Here is a 13,708-nt window from a genome sequence, read left to right as displayed (position 1 = left end):
CACCTCAAACCAAAATGAAGTTATTTTTCCCTTTCAAAATCTTGGCAGGAGGGTGAAAAGACTTGTGTGGAGGAGGTGAGAAATACCATTTCCAAATGCTGAAAAAGCCAAGTAAACTGTCTGTGGTAACAACCCAAAGTCAACGACAGTACATTATTTATTACACTCATTCAAAACCATTGCTGTACAAAGTTGATGATAAAGAAGTTGAAGCATAGATACTGCAAATATTCTTGCAAATATAAACCTTAACTTCACCATTGGATTGGTTGAGGCTTTGTTCCTAGGATATAGCAAAGGCTACACATCCCTGTGGTAAGAACACTAGGGTTTATTATACTACCTAGGAATTTCTCAATTTCACCACATTATTGTCATTTGATAACTTTTATTTCTTAATGCCATTTTTAAAATGTTACTATACATGATTCCTGCATTGCTGGGGGCTGAATTAGATGACATTTTTGTTCCCTTCCAATTCGCTAATTCTCTTATTCTATTATTATTACTCTCTGTGTTCCACAGACATCATGCAGTGCAATAACCTGTGATTTTTTTTCCCAACCACAGACTACCAGATTGGAGCTACATGTTGCTTGGTTCTCACTGTTATCATGGTTTCTGAATACCGACTAGAAAGCAAAACTTGTTCTATGTCAGCGTTCTGTACTGCAAAGTCTTTCACTCAAAAAAGAGAAACAGGCTTCTTTGTAATTATTTGCATTTGGTTGTGTTGTGCATTCTTGAATTGATTTCCCACAGTTATGGTATTTCAACATTCACAAAATGATAAGAGTACAGCATTGTTTCTGCTGAAATCCAAATTTTACTTTTAAAAAGAAGCAAAGGGATACCTAGTAAATGAAGAAATCAGCCATATATGCATGGGACAAGGAGCTTCACTGCAAACTGAAGTCTAGACCTTTTCAATTCCCTTGGGGGGGTCTATTTGTTAGTATCCTGCCTGATTCTTTCTGGCTTCACTTGCTTCTGTGCAAGGCCGCAATAAGCAAATGTGCCATATCAGGGACTCGAGTTTTCCAGGTGCAAATAAGCTATTATGAGTGACAATCTTCATGGCCCCTTGTATGCATCTTCGGTAGGTGGTCCCACGCAATATAGTCTCAACAATATAGAAAGCCCCCCATGCTATGCCTCTGGTTACAGCTCATCAGTGAAGCTCAGAGTTCTGCTCAGTGACGCAAGGGAGACAGTGAGTTGGCTATCCATCCATGCTAGTCCTCCTAGGCAACTCTTCAGAAGGGGCTAGAATCATCTCCTTATCTTAACTGATACATGCCTTTCATGTTCCCTCAATAAAGTTGTGGCGTGTTTAACCTATTATTCATATCCCTCTACAATATGTGTTCCTCAGAATAGCAGAGCTTGTGTTGATAGGTGTCTTGGTGCAGACCTGCAGAAGCTGAGGCATCTTGAAATCAAAGAAACTCTCATTTAAAATCAGTCTCTGTATTAATAGAGTTCCATTTCTTCCATTAAAGCTATTTCTGCAAGCAAGATCAATGGGGAGATATTACAAGTATTTATAGAGTTCAGTAGAAGCCACTGCTAGGTTTTCTTTGTAGTAATGTGGTAGCAAGAGGCTGATATCTTAACTCTAAATGGTAAAAAAAGAGAGCCATATTAAGCTGAGGATTTGAAATGTATGGGTTTTGACCGCAACAACATAGAAAATATCCACATTTCAGCCGCTGGTCAAATGTGTCTGAGGTTTTCATCCAGATGATCTTTCCTTATATAGCGATAAGAGTTCCAACCTCACCACCTCTAGTTACAGTATTTCCAGAAATCAAACTCCTGTTGCATCATAACACCACACTTTACAATTCCACATCTGAATCCACTGGAATAAGGAAACAGAATCTGCCTCAGCTAAAGGGATTTATTACTTTCTGATTCGACAGTAAACTTGTGGTATTTTTCTTCCGTTCTCCTCACCTAGTTGTACTTTACAGCATTCTTTGCTTACTCAGCATATTACTTAATGCCTGCAATTCCAATTCTCTCCCCCCCCCCCCATTTTTGTGGTTTCCTTTCCCTATGTTTTTGTTCTTCTAGTGGTTCTCTCAATTTCTTTGTTTTAGTTCGTGCTTATTCTAAAATGTACCGTGGTTTATTTTAGGATATTTATATTTGGAACGGAATTATAGTCTGAAAATTTATGCAATAAGTACATATTTTGGTTGGAGAAATATTACCCTGTCTGTTTTGTTTTGTTTCAAAATACTGTTTACAGTTGACAAGTTGTAATTCAATTACTCTGCTGCTAAACAGGCAAAAACAAAAACAAAAAAAAACCCAACAATGAAAGTTATGGAGACTTACAGCTCAATCCTATGAATGTCTACTCAGAAGTAAGCACCATTCCTAATAGCTGCATCAAAAATCTCAGGTGGTCATAATTGGGCTAGTGAACATGTAGGTTTTTTTCTAAAGCAGAAATTATTTGTTTCAAGTTTTTATAGGATATATTTGTATTTTATAGGATGTATTTTATAGGATGTATCCTACAAATATGCCCATCTTCACATTTTCTTAATCTTCTCAAGCACCTGAATTTGTATGCAGAGCAGTTATAATACATCTGCACACTTTCACACAACCATTTCATCACAATTCTGGTGTGATTTATTTATTTATTGGTTGGTTGGTTGGTTGGTTGGTTGGTTGAATTTATATACCGCCCTATACCTGCAGGACTCAGGGCAGTTCACAGAATAAAATCAAAATGTAAAACCACAAAATACATAATCAAAATAACAGCAACACCCAATGACACCTCCTCCCCGCAAAAAACACATTTTAAAAGGGCATAGGATATCAATCGAATCAACCAAAGCCCTGGTTAAAAAGGAACGTGTACCTTTATGGTACAGAATCTCTTCCAAAGAATAACTATGTTTATAAAGTTTATAAACACCTGTACCATGCAACTAAATAAGGTTTTTCAATCCAAAATAAATTGGCTCATTTCAGGACTGGAGACTTACCTTCAGCAAAGTCAATTTGCATGGCTGTAAGCCACAAAATTTATGCAAATGCTTCCCGTTTTTGTACACTCTGAAACCCATGTTTAAACATTTAACTGACTGGAGGTCTTAAACCAAATTCTGATAGTAGTTTCATATGTTTCCAAATCAATGGCTCCATGGTGTCTGCGATGTCATAGTACTTCCATATCATGTGTCTGGAAGAGGAATTATATATCTGTTCTTGAACGGCTGACACAACCTTTTCAGAAGTCCTGCTCTTCTATTAATATAAGTCTTTATGGAATAATCACTATTGCCTGTCTCTCTACTATTCTTGTCTTACCGTTTTCCTGTTTGGTATTTTATGTTACATGCATTATATCAATTTCGAGTTGCATACCTATTCAAGGAAAGGGGGCTGCAAATGGCTTTTTTCCAGATTTTCTGCAAGTATAATCCATTTGGAGAGGGGGAAATCAGGTAAGGCAAGAATTTGTGGCTAAAGCGTGGTTTTGCATAAACCTACTGTTTAAGTTTGGATATATGTTATTAATCTAACTGCACAGAAATAAATAGTCTGCAATTTATGAGGAAAATGCATTCTTACTCTATATTCAGACCCCCAAGATTGTGTGGGCTAAAGTAGAAAACTTATCAAGAAAAAGAAAGGAACGGAAAATTACATCTGTAAATCAATCCATACTATGTTGTTTCAGTTGTGTAAATCTTCAAGTAATCCCACATGTAAATTAGGAGTCAAATAATTACTTTTTTGTTGTTGTTGCTTCAGAGGTACCATTCTGCTTAGAAAAGCATATTGGCTGGAAAGTACTGATGACAATTTTAAAGATACTCCCAGAGAGGAATGTGTTCTGATAAATCATTAGGCTTAGATGCTTATCTAATCCGTTTTTTAAGCAAATATAGTATATCACTTTTGTCCTTTAAGGTAATTATCTCATCCTATGATCCATTCAAAGCATCTTGTCATATGAACAGCCGGTTTGAATGGTACATACACAGATAATTTTACAGACTCTAACAGGAAATCCAACATATTTCCTAATTATCTGTGCTTTTATCTGTAGCATTTTTCTCATCCATCTTCTTGCTGCTCAGCTTTTCTTCTTTCTTTTTGGCTCTGTATGCAGTAGAAGGTAGATATCTGGCAGGGGTGAATATTTTACCGAAGCATTCTTTTACTTTTTTTGGCATTGTCTGTGTTGTAAATAAAAATCTGCCCTTTTCCCTTATGGGGTATCCAAGAGCCCATATAGAGTCCTTACATAGGTTCCCTATTGGTAGGAGAAAATAACAGAGGCCAACCAGAGAATATTGAGAAGCAAAGCAGCTAGTAAGCTTGATCTTTATTGATCTGTTGCAACAGGGTACTCCCCTCACGCAGGAGAGGAAGAGGACCCCTAAAAATGCTGTGCAAGGGCTTATAAAGACTTTGAAATTCCCATCCTCTAGATCAAGACCACCCCCAGAAACATTATGCATTCATTACAGAAAGGGTGTAACCTAAGACCACCCCTCAGATACATCACAGAAAAGGCGGTCTAAAACAGAACATTTGCATGTTGTTTTTCTCCTGTCGCTTGTTTATTTCCTGTCTGGCAGGTTACTTGATTGGATTTCTTGGGGAGCCTGGGCAGTCTTTTGTAATGATAAGGCTCACACCCTTATTCAAACACAGATTAAGACAGGATTTGTGAAGGAAGAGACAATGGGGAGGCTTTTCCATTTTGACCATGCAGAGAAACATTTGCTCAGTTTAGGAATCAAAATGGTTCCAGGTTGGCTTTCCTGTGCTGATCTATGTACGTGTGGTTATGAACGTTGCCATATATCTAAGACCATAAAATTCCTATCACATCTGCTTTGACAGAGCCAATCCCATTTGGGGTAGTTTAAATCCAGTGGGCGTGCACACACACACTCAACACACAAAAAGGTGTTTGGTACTGTCAAAGCTGTCTGCGCTGCTGTATACTGTTTATTCAGTGGGCATACAAGCACAGGTCTGTATGCAGCCTTTTCAGGTTCATAAGAATATTTGTGTTAGTGCCCTGTGTTTTGTATCTAGGGATAGTGAATTAACTGCATACTTCTCCTTTAAGAAAAACCTAGCCACCGTTCACCTCCCTCCAACTAGGGGCCAGACTAGATAGGATACCATTATTTTCTTAGAGTAAATAACAGGTGCAGGGGACCCTGGTAGCACCCATTAACCCTTTTGTCACAAGGCAAATAGGAGGCCCAGGGACCTAATCCACAGGTGCTACTTTCTCTTTGAAAATCACACAATAGATGACTGTGTAAATTTTGCCACTTCTGGTTTGGCCCGTGGAGAAATGGGGCACCAGCAACGCTTTTCTAGCATGCTACTAGGGTGCTGTATATCGTTCTATCCAATAAAATGGTTACGCTGTGGAGCATTGAGCAAGATTCAACAAACAATACAAATGCGGAGACTAGAAGAGCTAGAACAAGCGCTCAGAGACTGAACAAGTCTTCAGCTGTTGAAAAGAGAAGGTAACTCAGAGACAGAGGTGCTTAAACCATGTGGGCTAAAAGGCCACACACCCATCATATTAATTCGTATACACAAGTCTTGTTCACATCTTTTTCATGTAGGAGGCACTCATGTGTAGACCAAGGAGCAGGGCTGTGCTGCTGGCCCTGCCCTTGCCATCATATGACCACTTTAGCCCCACCCCGACATCCATGTGGTGATCATGGACCTCTGAAGAGGAGGCTTTGCTGCTCCTCACAATCAAGATGCCTGAGCAAACAGGGGTCCTGGTTGCATGTAGAGGTTTCTCTTCAGACACCCACACTCAGCATTTTACACATCAGTGTCCTCCACGCAGCATTGCAGGACCCTCTGGAACAAGTGTGCTTTTCTTGATGAGGGCAAAACAATGTTTTCCTCACATCCCTGTTAGTCCCACCAGCTCTTCTAAGTGCAAGAGTCTAACTACTGCTCCACTTACTGCAAGATGGTCCTCCCACCAAGTCACGAGTGGTTATCTGTAGGGCAGCTCTGCGATAAATGTCCACCTCCCAGTTTGAGAGCTGTAAGAGGTGGAATAGCAACACTCATTTCAAGAATCCTGAGACAGTTGCTGATTGAAGGCCTCTGAATGCCCCTCCCAATGAGCCTTGTCTCTTAGACCCCCTGCAATAGTGCAAGGGCCTCTATGATAAGTTCTCATCTACCCACTAGGGAAGAGGTTCCTAGAAGGAATGGAGCAGCAGGAACTCTCTTGTACTCCATGAAGCCAGACAACCGAGTTGCTGATATCCTCCTTCCAGGCATCCAATAGGAAATGGGGGCTTGCTTGCAGAGACTCCTGTCACAATACTGAGACACTGTTCAACATAAATGAATCACTGTTAATTTAATACAATTAAATTAAATCATTTAATTAAAAATTAATTAGAAGTGTCTTCTTTTATTTAAGCATTCCTTTTTCAAAAGGGGTTCAATTATTTTGTTTATATTCATTATTTTTAAAGACAAAATTTCTATAGAGTTCTTTTTATGCAAACCCTTCCTCTTTTTTTAGTTTACCTATTAAGTGATGCTGAGTACATAAAAAGCAGTGTGCAAACTAACAGCAGAATCCTGTTCACGTCTTATCAGAAAAAGCCCCAGTGAATTCACTGAGTGGGTATAGACAGGATTGCTGATTTAAAATGACATTTCACCAGAGTCAGAAAGCAATGCTCATAAACCTTTAGCAAGTTGTGGTCCAAATAACACTTTTAATGCATCCTTTTGCATTTGAGAAACCTTAGATGGGATTTGAAAGGCGAGCAAAGGAAACAGGTACATTGGAAAAACAAGATTCCTTAATGCCTGTGTGGGTCTCAAGATTTGTTTTGTGGGGCTCCATACTGCAGTCAATATGCCATATCCTCCAGCTCTCAACACCAGCCTAATCATGTTCCGACTAAACATGTTGTATCATTATCTTTAATACGGTAGGATTAAAATTGAAAGGACCGCTGAGTGTTTTAAAAATTCGACCCATTTCATTTTAGTGATTATGAAGTGTAATATGAAACCCCTATCACAATTTCTCTCTTCTACCCACAGCTCCTCTGTTTCATTTATATGCCTTCCCCTTTAATTAACTATGAAATAAGATGTCAGCTTCTCATTCCATGCAAACTTCTCATTCTGCTATTAAAAACCTCATATATTGTTAGCAAATAAATAACTCAAAGATTCAGTTAGGAAATCGGTCCATACAGATTAAAACAACCATATCCTCTGGATGTAGAAAAGAAATTAAGAATCCCCTGAGTTCCAGTTGGCACCAGGATGCACAAGTTATTTGCCGTTCAGTAAAACAAAGCTTCCATCTATAATCTTTTTATTCTGTTTTCAGATAATATAAATGGAGGGTTGGAGGGATTAATTTTTTTAAAATCAGAACAGATGAGTTTGGTGGGTCTTTTTGTTCTTTTAGATTTTTACTGTTTAAATGGTACATACAATAAACACATATGTACCCTTCTTGTGGGTTAAAGCATCTTCCTATACATTAAAAAGAGGCACTGAGAACTTTAGAAGAGACAAACCGTTTGTTTTTCATTTGGTTCGGGATAATGAATGATAATAATAAAAATGATAATAAAAAGGAACAAATAAACACAAAAGTGCCACTTTTTCCCACTCCAGCCTCTTGAAAGAAAGAAAGAAAGAAAGAAAGAAAGAAAGAAAGAAAGAAAGAAACCACTATAGTAATACGCAGGCTTTTAGCTATTTAGGTGAAAAGCAAAGCTTCTGTTTTTCTAAGGCACTATTTTGACCTCAAGTAGATAAAGCACATTAAACAACAAACATTCTGCAAAGAGTTACTGTGTTCTTCCCCCCATCGACTCTGTTTACATTAGGAAATCTACCCAGGGACTGAGGGGAAGGGGAAGGCGGGAAAGCTGCCTTTCATCGGCTGCTCTCAGTTCCACTGGCTCCAGTTAAAGCTGGCCCCTGTTTCTCGGTAAGCTTACTCCACTCCAGATGTGCCTCGGCTCCAGAGTGGCTGCCATGTACAGTAAATCGGCATCTGAGGGCTCGTCAATCTGTGGAGTAGAGCAATTGTGGTCTCGCCAGGCCGCCCCACTGGCACAAACAGAAAGTTGTGCTGCTAACTGGTGAAGGAGCGCGCGGGGGGGGGGGGCAGCAGGGAGAGGAGCAGGCAGGAAGGACTGGGTCGCCGGCAGTGTGTGAGAGGTGAGGGGTTAGTGCCCGACGGAAGACGGGGAGGGCTCCTGGGGAGGTGGTCCTCCTTAATGCATTTGCAAAATTACTCGTAAATGTTTTACGCATTAGAAGCAAAGGGGAATGCTATATAGCGTTTGGAATTGTTGGCCGTCTATAGGTCCCTGTGGAGACGCTGGTTTAGTACGACTTGTAACCAGAGCAAGAGAAACATAAAATAGCTTGGGAAACTCAGCCAATTAGTCATTACATTGTAGAATGTAAAATCGTGAAAAAGAGAGGGGAGAGCAAGCAATGGCTCCAAACCATTTGCGTTTTGGTGTGTATAATAAGAGATATATATAGAAATACATTTCATTTACATCATGGGAGTAAAGTGGCAAGAACAAGGTGCTTTGTACTAATGATAATGTGGTCATTTGCACGAGTTATAATGTGATCATTCTAACCTAATCCTTTATGTCTGCTCACACCAGCCATGCTGCATTTGGGAACCTTGCTGTGGTGGACCCAGGATGCAGTGAGCACACATTGGTATGGTCACAGACTTTACGTACCTTGGCTTTATTTTCTCACCCTTCTTGCCAGCCCTCTGTTTCCCTATAGGATCACCAGCCATGTTGGGGTTGAATAGGAATTTTTTTGCCTGCTCTGAAGTACTTTTATTCACCTGCTCTGTACTGAATTTGGGGAATATTGGTGTTTAGAAATCAGTGCTGTAAAATGGATTGATTTGGTTGCATGGTTAAATATGTCACATTGTTGGCACGAAGGTGCAAGTAAGGTTAAGGTGGAGATCACGTAACAGGTCAGCATCCTTAGGCACTTTTGAAAGTGAACAATGTTTCCAGAGGTCAGCTGTTTAGGGTTGTGGTGCCCATAGCATGGATGTGAAATGTTCCTGAGGCTCAGCTGCTGCTGCACCTGCCCAAAGTTGTGTGGTCCAGGATTGGTTGGGGCAGGTAGGCCTCCCTATTCACCATAAAGTAGGGCCCAGGCTTTTTGCCTCTTGGAATGGGCAGGGTTTGGCTCACCCAAGGTTGAAATTGTTAGGTTCCTACTCTTCTCATTTGCAGATACTATAAATAAACTGTGGCTCTAATTCAACCCATCACTTGTGTCTCAACTCTTTATTTCTGGATCTGTTCACAAATCTATTTCTCTTCTCATGACATTTATCTGCTGTCACTTTGGAGACTGACAAAGTATCTAGGTTATTTTCTTTAGTATACGGTAAGATGCACTTTTATTTCTGGCCCCTTGCTGCCTCCCTACACAGTAAAATGATGCTTTTAGGAAAGTGAACTCATTAACATGGTTTCTGACATAATTAAGGGACATTTGGTTCTGTTTTCTGATCACAGATTTTATACTCTGCAAATGTAAATCAAATTTGCTGAGATGATATTGCCCAGTATTGACAATTGAAATAGGCAATTTTTAAACAAAACAAATCATTCAAAGTCACGGTTCTAGGATATGTTTAATACAAAGGGAGGAATTAGTGCACCCTATGCCCGCTGCTCTCTTACACATACTCACACCTGAGTAAATAATTTAAACAGGAAAAAGAATCCACAGTGCAGGCCTCATGGAAGTATGACACTGGATATCCTTCATGTACCAGACCACAAGAAAAAGCAACAGCATGCTTTATAGTACAATAGTCAGTTTGATCCAGCCTTTTATCTATTCCTGATAAGATTCTACAAAGACCAATAGGTCACCTCCGGACTGTCAGTATTTTTCTGGAGGGATTCAGGCACATACAAGAAAGATAGGTTTGGCAATTGAAATGAATTAATGTGCTCTGCTGCCGTGGTGCAACAAATTCACTTTTTTCCAAAATGGGAAAAAGTGTAGGAGAAATGCACTGAGAAGTATGGAATGAACAAATTATTAACAGGAAGATGTATAACTACCACACAAGCAAATCAGGATGAATTCTCATTGTCTACGCACCACAAACAAATTGGAACAAATGTTCAAGAAAGACGAGGCATAGGCTAACCTCCATACAAGTGAGATGAATCCAAGGAGACCCTTCAATTTTATTGTCCTTTGTTGCTGATGTTAGTGCATTTCAATGACCTAAACATAAAATCTGTAAGTGACTGTTCATCATATAAAAACCAGACCATTCCCAATCGTTGTCCAGTGTCCAATTAGTGGTATGCTCTTGACACCTGCAAAGCTAAGTGGCATAAAATCTGCATCAACACTATTAGGTAGTACAGCAGAGTTACAAAACATCCGGCTGCTGCAGTCTCGCTCTTTGTTGATGTTACCAAAAGAAGTTAAAAATATAGGCTCTTGATAATGTGCCAGACTTAGATGGTTATATTTACTGGTGTGCAATTTATAAATCTGCTTCCCTGTAAGTGTTCTTTAAAATTGAATGAATAAATAAATAAATAAATAAATAAATAAATAAAATAAGGAAAAGTATTGTGAACTCATCAACATCAGCCCTGTTAAGGAAACAAATTATTTGAGCCAATTTATCAACACTGAGAATTTCTTCATGACAAGGAAATACGTTATTAATCAAGATTCAAGTTGCAGTTAAAGCGCATTGTTCAAACCTCAGAGTTCATTATAAAGCTATAAATGGAAATTTGAAAAAAAAGGAAAGAGGGTGCTGATTTTTTAACTAGCTAGAGCTGAGGCTGCATTTTTACTCCATACTAGGTTGTTTACACATCAGACATGTTGCTGATGTAGACTCAGGCAATCTGCACTAGGCATCTGGACAGTTGTATGCATACAGCCCATGCAGTCTGAACTGAAGGTTATGTTGGTGGCTGCACTGTGTTGGAAGAACCATTGTAGTACCAAGTCATCATGTGTCACTCTTTCTATGTTCCTGATAGCCTTGCCTTCTCATCTCTTTAAGATGCAATGCCTTGTGAAGCTTCAAACCAGCCTGCTTTAAGGGCTGCTGTTTTGCCTGAGTTTGCTGTACCTTCCAGCATTTGAGCAAAAGCTTGAGGGAAGGGCCATGGCCCAGTGGCAGAACATTGGCTTTGCATGCATGCAGAAGGTCCCAGATCTCAATCCCTGGCAGTATCTCCAGGTAGGGCTGGGGGGGCGGAATCCTGCCTGAAACCATGGAGAGTCACTACCAGTCAAAGTAGACAATACTGCACTAGATTGTACAGATACATGGTTTAGGGTGATTTAGATAGCAAATAGTCACCAAGAAGTACATGTGGATTTGGACTATCTGCCAGGATAATCAGAAATAAGAGCCAGTGTAGTATAATGAGTAGACAGTTGGACTGGAGGTTCAATTCCCCACTCTGCCTCAAAGCTCACTGGTTGGCCATGGACCAGTCACTCTCTCTGCCTAACCTAACTCATGGGTTGTGAGGATAAAATGGGAGAAGAGAGAACCACATACACTATACTGAACTCCTTGAATAAATTATGGAATAGAAAATCTATTTAATAATTGGGATTAAAATCTTCTTCACAGTAAAGATTTGAATCCATCATGCATTTGAATCCACCATACACAAGACTGCAAATATTAATGTACAATGGGGAGGGTTGTGCTCCAAACGCACCCTTAAAAATATTCAGCTAAGAGGTTGGTCTTCAGCTTCCAATGTTGTTGATTCTGACTGAACATCCAATGTTCCCTAGCCACAGTCTTAGAATTCCTAACTTAGGCACTTGGCAAGCAATCTCATGTTTCATACATTTAGCATCCAGTAGTTGTCAAGCAATAGTTTCACAATGTAAGATGCTTTAGAAAAACCAGGCCATTAATTTTTGCAGCTAAATGTGGACTTTGGAAGCCAGCTTTAGATCCTTTATTTTGACAATCTGAACCCAAAGTTCACCCGTCTCAGACTTCTCTGTGGTTTTTGGTATCTGCAGCTTTTATTGATCGTTGAACATTGATGGCTCTTGGCACTTGTTTGTTGATTAACTCATTCCTCAAGATGCTTAATTAGTAAAAGATCTACATTGTGGAAAACACTGTTTACACAGAGCAGTCAAAGCCCTCTCAATCAATTAGATATGCTTTCTGGTTTGTATTCTCCTCAGAATCAGTGCCTTTCTTTTTTTAGCCCAGAGGGCCAAGAATCTGTATTCTGGTCACCTCTCTGAAACCACAGGAGATCTTGTAAATGCCCTGACCCCTCACACCAGGGCCTGATATATCATGCGAGGACTGTTCAGAGGATCTGTAGAGGAATTTCTTCAGCACAGAGGGAGGCTGACCAGCAATGTGACCTTCCATAAAGACAATATGAAGCAGCTCCCATTGACAGACTGAAAAGACTTCCTCTAAAACTCATTTGTGGGCACAGTCTGCTCTCCTAGAGCACTGCAGAATGTCCTTAAGTCTATGTTACTGATTATCCCAAGCAATTCATGCTGTGTTCTTTGTCTTATTTTATGAACAGAAACACCGAGGAGAGCTAGTAAGACATGGAGAGTTTTACATCCCAAAATGTCTTGACAAAGGGCGTAGACAATTGCTCTAAGTACAGGTTTGAAATGTTGCATTGTTTTTATTTTCATTCCGAGACCTTTGTGTCGAGAGTGGAGCAAAAGAGGAGAAAAGGACAGCATACTGGATTGGATCCAAACTTAGGTTATTTGAACTTACCTTCCATTAACATCAATGGGCATTAGGTCCTGACTAACTATCCCAGATGGTTTCTATGGTAATTAAATGTAACTTACTTAGTCTAAGTTCACATGTAACAGCTTTGGAAAATGTGTAAGTGCACCTTGTTGCCCGCATTTCATTAGCTTTCCATATATTTGTAGTTCCTGTTATTTATCTATGTATTCATGTTCATGTGCAGGCACATGGTCCTATGTATGGACTTCCAGGCTTTTATGATCCAAAGTGGAAGAAAATATTTAAATATAAAACATAGTCACCTCAAGGACTGCCTTTCCTCATATGAACCAACCTGCACGCTGTTATCATCATCTGAGGCCCTTGTTCATGTGCCTCCTCCACTAGAGGCCTAGAGGGTGGCAACACGAGAACAGGATTTTTCTGTGATGGCTCCCTGTTTGTGGAATGCGTTCCCCAGGGAGGCTCGCCTGGCACCTTCATTGCATATCTTTAGGTAACTTTTGAAAACATTTCTCTTCCATTTCTCCTGAAGATTTTATGGCCTTTGAAATGTGTTTGTGGGAGTGGGGTTATTGGTCTGTTTTTGCTATTGTTTTATTATATAATTTGTGTTCTCATTGTGAACCAGTCTGTGATCATCATATGAAGAGCAGTATACTAATTTAAATAACAACAACAACACTAGCAAATTAGCACATTAAGCTTTAGGTACATTTCAAAAAGTACTTAAGGATGTGTTTCCTTCCCACTTCCATTACTAAATGGAACAATTCAGTAATGCAGAGCATCAACCAAGGTTTCATCACAGTGGCTTGGATGCTGCAGTTCTGCTCAGAGAGAAATGTGATACAGTGGTGTCATGTTATATAGAAA

General features: G+C 39.6%; 1 long non-coding RNA gene across 1 annotated transcript in view; it reads right to left on the bottom strand.

Moving 5' to 3' along the window:
• The window catches only part of LOC307219886, a 50,936-nt gene extending 42,799 nt beyond the window's left edge, over positions 1–8,137 (bottom strand). The window contains exons 1-2 of the long non-coding RNA XR_013840638.1: positions 8,019–8,137; positions 5,993–6,371 (exon numbers count right to left, since the gene is read on the bottom strand). This is a non-coding gene — a long non-coding RNA (uncharacterized lncRNA). The remainder of the gene's footprint in view (positions 1–5,992; positions 6,372–8,018) is intronic.
• Between the last annotated feature and the right edge of the window lie 5,571 nt (positions 8,138–13,708).

The sequence above is a fragment of the Podarcis cretensis genome (genome assembly GCF_951804945.1).
Source record: "Podarcis cretensis genome assembly, chromosome: 7".
NCBI lineage: Eukaryota > Metazoa > Chordata > Lepidosauria > Squamata > Lacertidae > Podarcis > Podarcis cretensis.
The sequence above is the reverse complement of the archived record's forward strand: the minus strand, read 5'-3'. Positions and strand labels throughout refer to the sequence as shown.